Consider the following 6,100-nt stretch of genomic DNA (forward strand, 5'->3'; position numbering starts at 1 on the left):
TACATACATACATACATACAGTTATTCACCATCTGCAGTGCTTTAAAAACTGCAAGAAATACACTCTCTGTTGATAGGCAAATTTTACTGAAGACATTCAGCTGAACATTTAACGAGTCTAAAGTCATTTATTTGCAGATTACATGAGCCAGACCTGACCAATTAAGGGCCAACTAAATAAATCAGTGTTATAGATCACACCAAGTATAAAAACAGAATGTAAATGAGCACAATTATTTTGTTTTGCTCCATAGAGCAATAGAGCTTCATTTGCTTAATTTAAAGCAACTAATTAAGAACTTTTGCTCTCCTAATATCAACCTGCTGTTTTGGGAAATTAGTTTAGTTGAATCTTTAAGTCAGTGTTTTGAAAACTTTCTCCCTTTCGTACCCTCCTATTTTGCTTGGCAGCATGATTCCAAAATCTTTGGGTCTGAATCAGTCTTCAAGACCAGCTTTGCATCACACATAACTACTTTTCGGCAGAGGGCCTAGAGGTTAATGGCCGTGCTGTGATTTGTGCTCATGCAGAGAGCCTACAGAAATAGACTGAGATTTGATCTTCTGTCACAGATGTAAACAAAGAAACAATATCCTATTGGTTGTTTCAGTCAAGGCCCATTGTTTCTGATTGGCTTATGTTGAGGGTATCAACACGCTCACTGTTTAGGAATTTCATCTTGTGGTACACAGACAGATATAGAGCTGTTCTTTATTTCCACAAGCAAAAGTTTTCTAGTCATTTGTGCTGTGTTGTGATATCAGTGGGGTGATTTTTTTTGCGTGGGGTGATGGCAAGCATCACTATTACTATTGCACATATTTAGGGTTAGTGAATTGAACAAATCCCCCATTTTGGGAATTAATTATTGCGTAGAGGTGGTGTCTGAAGACCCTAAAAGAAAAAATTATAGACTTTTTGTTATTGGTCAACATGGAGCATGGGGATCATCCCAAATATATTTGGTAGTGAGTATATATACTGTGTATATATATATATATATATATATATATTCATTATCGATAAATATATACATTTATGTGTGCACATATATAAATATGTTTTTATTTATTGAAATTTATTAATTTTAGTGCTTCAGCTTAAACTTATTTCAGTTATTTGCCAAGGTATCATTTCTAATTTTTGTTTATTTTTAATTTTTCATCTGATATTTATATTTTATTTTATGTAATTTCAGCTTTATTTATTTATTTTTTTGCATTAAAAAAAATGACATTTATCTATTTACACAAAATATTATTATTATTATATTATTTTAAATTATATTATATTAAAATATTATTATTCTTTTTAAAATATTATAATATATTACAATACAATTTTTTATGTTTTATAATTTTATTAAAATAGCTAGCTAAATCTGATGCAAAGCATCTCTTATGAATGAATGAATGAATGAATGAATGAATAGATTTAGTTTCAGTTTTAGGGATAATAACAATAATAAAATGACCAATAATTAACTGTAATAATCCTGTTCGATTTTGACTTTTTGTAATGCCCTAGCAACCACCCAATGCATATTCAGCTTTCTGAATAAGATTAAAAATATGCTCTCAAATGTAATTTATTTCCTGTTTGTCAGCCTTACTGAAACATTTAAACACATTATGTGGCAAATAGCAGACGGTTTTTATTTCACACAACTTGTATATTAGTTGCAGTCTGGGCTAGTTAGAAATGCAGTATGTCTTCTTGCTGGTTTGTTCTTAATAATTCTGAAGGTAACTTTTTGTCATTCATCCTAACCTGGAACTGAACCTGTGAACTTTCTGTTATCAGTCCAGGTCCTTAACCATTAGCCTCACCCACATTTCAACAGCTGTGACAACGTTATGGCATTTGATTAAAAAAAAAATGTCTTAATTTGTTCTTGTCATTGACCTTTTGGAAATGACAGAGAGTCAGTGCTGTCCCCGAGGGTCTCCTGCTGGAAATATAAATGAAATGTATTGAATAAGTACTGAGAGAGAGAGAGAAAGAGACAGAGATATAGATGATATGCCAGTTGGATTATGAGGAAAAGCCAGTGATACAGAGTGAGATCCAATAAATGGACTTCTCCACATCACTGCTCTCATTTCTGAACGCAGCTGTCAGAGGTCTGAGCAATTTTATAGGCGTCTCTCCTCAGATTACTCTGTGGCTATGAAGTGCAGTTCTCTCCATCGCCTGAGAGGGGCGCTACATCACCACGATCGCTCTCCTCACAGACAAAATGAGCTGAAATGGAGCGTTTATTGGAAATGCTCTTTACAACCACAGAGGACCCTGGCTGGTCACTGGCTAATAAAAGCTAATTTATGTTCGTGATGTGCGTTTTAGAGCCTCTGCCCCTATCAATATTGCATTAACATCCACCCCAATGGATCCTGTAATGCTGTTATACAGAATAGAGTGCTCAGCTTGGCTTTTCTGCATTATCAAGGGTGTGATAGAGGGAGAATGCTGGAGGATGTGGCATTTGAGTAGGCTGCCATCTAATATGCAGGAACCCAGGGCTGATCATTCCATGAGTTCTCAGACGCCGTTCTTGCCATGTATCATTTTGTATGTAAAAGCTGTTATTGTTAAGTCTTGGTTTGGTGCAGACAGCCATTATTAGAATAACAACCATCGGTCCACTGTAATTGACTTGCATGTATTGATTTTATTAATTGTCTGCTGTATAACATTCAGCTGTCTGTCCAAGACAATCCCACAAAATCTCTGTGCTTGAATCACAATGAATGAAATAAATAAAAAAATAATTTTACAAGTATCACATGTATGCTGATTGCTTTGCAGCCTGAAATGAAGACAGACACATTTTTTGTTTTATCCAGCTGTATTTACTCAGTGTAACTTATGACACTCAAGTGTCACCAACATGTCAGAAAAAAATAAATAAATAAAAAAAATAAAATATATATATATAAACAGAATCACCGAGTTGGAAAAAGGATCACCCCCTCCGAAAAATGACTTGTAAAGTCAATTAGGTGTAGCTAATCACCTTCTCAATGGCACACAGAGCCGTTTGACTTTCAACTGTGATCAGCTGTGGTCATTTTGATTAGTTCAGCCTGAAAAGCTCTTTCCTGGAGCATTTCAGTCCCTGGTAGTGCAACTGAAGCAAACAATCAACTATGGGTGGCAAGGCACTCTTAAAAGATCTCTGGGATAAAGTTGTGGACAGGCACAAGTTAGGAGATGGATGCAAAAACAATTCAAAGGCTCTATCAATGCTTAGAAGCACAGAGAAGTCTATTATTAAGAAGTGTAAGGTACTGGAAGGTATTTGGTACAACACAGATCCTCCCTGGATCAGGATGTCCTCCAAACTGGATGAAAGAACTGGAGGAAACTGGTCAGAGAGACAACCAAGAGGCCGACAGCAACTCTGAAGCAGCTGCAGGAATTTATGACAAAGAGTGGTCATTGTGTGCATGTGACAACGATGTCACAAATTCTCCACAAATGTGGCTTGTATAGGAGGGTTGCAAGAAAAAATCCACTCCTCAAGAAAGGCCTCATGCAGTCACGACTGAGCTTTGCCAAAACGCACCTTGAAGATTCTGAGGCAGATGAGACTAAAACTGAATTATTTGGCCTCAACACCAAACTATGTCTGACGGAAATCCAATACAGCTCTCCATCCAAATAACCGCATTCCTCCAGTAAAGCATGGAGGTGGTGATATCCTGTTATGAGGGTGTTGCTCTGCAGCAGGGTCTGGAGCACTTGTCAGGATAGAAGGAAAAATGGATGGGGCAAAATACCATCAAATTCTTGAGGAATATCTGCTGCCCTCTGCCAGAAAGTTGTCAGTGGGAAGAAGGTTTACCTTCCAACATGACAATGACCCAAAGCACACAGTAGTTGAAGGAGAAAAAGGTGAATGTCCTTGCATGGCCTCGTCCAGACTTAAACCCCACTGAAAATCTGTGGAATGACATGAAGACTGCAGTCCACAAACACCCACCATCAAATTTAACTGAACTTGAGCAGTTCTGCAAAGAAGAGTGGGCAAATATTGCAAAGTCTAGACGTGTAAAGTTAGTAGAGACATATCCCAACAGACTAAAGGCTGTAAAATTAAAGCAAAGGTAAAGTTTTTTTTAATCTCTCATACATCTTTCTTTTGAATTTGTATTCAGCTTCTACATGTTAATAAGAGATATTACATCAAAGTTTACCAAGCAAACAATGAAAAGGGGTTTAAATGCAATTCTTAATGCATGATCCCCCCCCGTGACTGAGAGTTAGAACATGAAGTTTTTCGTTGAAAATAGATCTCCTTTCTTTTGCATTTATATTCAGTTACTAAATGTAGATAAAAAGACCTGCTGTATTACTTCAGAATTTGTCCCGCAAACAATGGAGAGATTTTGAAATGAGTGAGATCTTGGACAAAAACAGACCACTATCATTCTCTTATGTTGAATGTATAACTCAGACTGAGGCATTAACTGAGCACTTTAAGCCTGGAAGGGCTTGAGTCTGTCCGCTAATGACCCCATCAACATCTCAACATTCCTTCCTTTTGGAACATTACAGATGTCAAAACATCGTCTCCACTGAGCCACTCTATGAGGATGAGCCATATGACTGGATGAGCCAGCGTATCCACTGCTGTAGAGGTGGATGGGGAAGAGCGGAGGCGTTGATGTGAGTTTGAAGGATGTGGAGATCACAGGAGCTCAATCTAAACAAATCACTGCCCCGTGTGACTGCGGAACCTTTGAGTTGGTTTGAATGCCCAGCCTGAGCGTCAGTGTAGTACAGCAGAGAGATAAGCATAGACATCAGGCGGGAGTCAGTGTGTGACTGTAAGTGCTGACCCTGAAATATAGAAGGGAAACAAATAGCAGAAGTGCACCACAGTAAAGTGACTTCATAGCAGCCTGTGCAGTTATTATTGATTCCTCTCTACAGAAACTGCTGTTTCTTCATTTTGTTGGCTAAAGGTCTCTAAAAAGACCCAAAGAACAAGTAGTTGGTTTCATTAGTCCCCTGTTTTATTAAAAATGTCAATGTCTCTCTTTTTGTTGATAGATCTTGCATGTCTACATCAGAGAAAGAAAGCCCGGTGAGTATGTGCACCATTTTAACAGTTCAATTCTTTTGTAGTATTGAAGCAAAAGGTCAAAATTTCCCTTTTCGACATTATTTTCAGGAGCTGACCACCAGTAGAAGTTGTTCACAGCCCGTCAGGAGTTTGGCGATCGTCGTGAAGGCGTGACAAGCACTCGTACTTATTTCTATGCCGATGAGGCGAAATGCGACCAGCACATGGAGACTTTCCTGAAATGCACCAAAGCCTCAGGTAACAGACCATCTATTAAAGCTGATTAGTAATTAACTTTGGAATTGGAGTCAGATTATAAGCAAAACAAAAGCCAGCAGCTACAAATTGAGTGACCAAAACATAGAAAGTAAGGCACTTTCCATGAACAGGATACAAAGTAGGGCCTAAAACTGAAAATTATGCTTTTATTTCTTTGACCTTCATATGATTGTAATCGGCAACAACGGAATATTATATGATTTTTCATTTATTTTTACATGAGCTTACTGCATTTTTTGAATGTCTGTCTGAATTGTTTAAAAGGATGCTTCTGAACCTTTTTGGCTCGAAGGCCTTCAATTATCAGCACAATTTTTATCTGTTTGATTTTATTTTATTTATTATTATAATTTTTTTAATAAATAGAAATGGGAAAAAATAATATACATTATTTATTTATTATTCATATTATACATTAAAATATAACATTATTTATTTTAATAGATTATTTTAATTTATTAATATTAATTGGATTGAAATAATTTATTTAGTTATTATTATAATTTAATAATACATTATTAACATATTATTATTTGTATTTTATTTTTGTTTATTAATATTAATTGAATTAAAACAATATATTCATTTATTTATTATTATAATCATTTAATAATATATTATTAAATTATTATTATTATTATCATTTTATTTTTTGCTAATTAAACAGACAACAAAATCCAAGTTAATACAATTTTTTTTTTTTTTTTTTTTTAATGGAATTTAGTTTTTTTAAAAATGGGATAATATAC

At 35.5% G+C, this 6,100-nt stretch overlaps 1 pseudogene; it reads left to right on the top strand.

Annotated features, from left to right (window-relative positions):
* Positions 1-6,100, top strand: part of LOC107667515 (proline dehydrogenase 1, mitochondrial-like) — a 25,068-nt pseudogene that overhangs the window by 1,877 nt on the left and 17,091 nt on the right.

The sequence above is a fragment of the Sinocyclocheilus anshuiensis genome, unplaced genomic scaffold (assembly GCF_001515605.1).
Source record: "Sinocyclocheilus anshuiensis isolate Anshui unplaced genomic scaffold, SAMN03320099.WGS_v1.1 scaffold373, whole genome shotgun sequence".
NCBI classification, from domain to species: Eukaryota; Metazoa; Chordata; class Actinopteri; order Cypriniformes; family Cyprinidae; genus Sinocyclocheilus; species Sinocyclocheilus anshuiensis.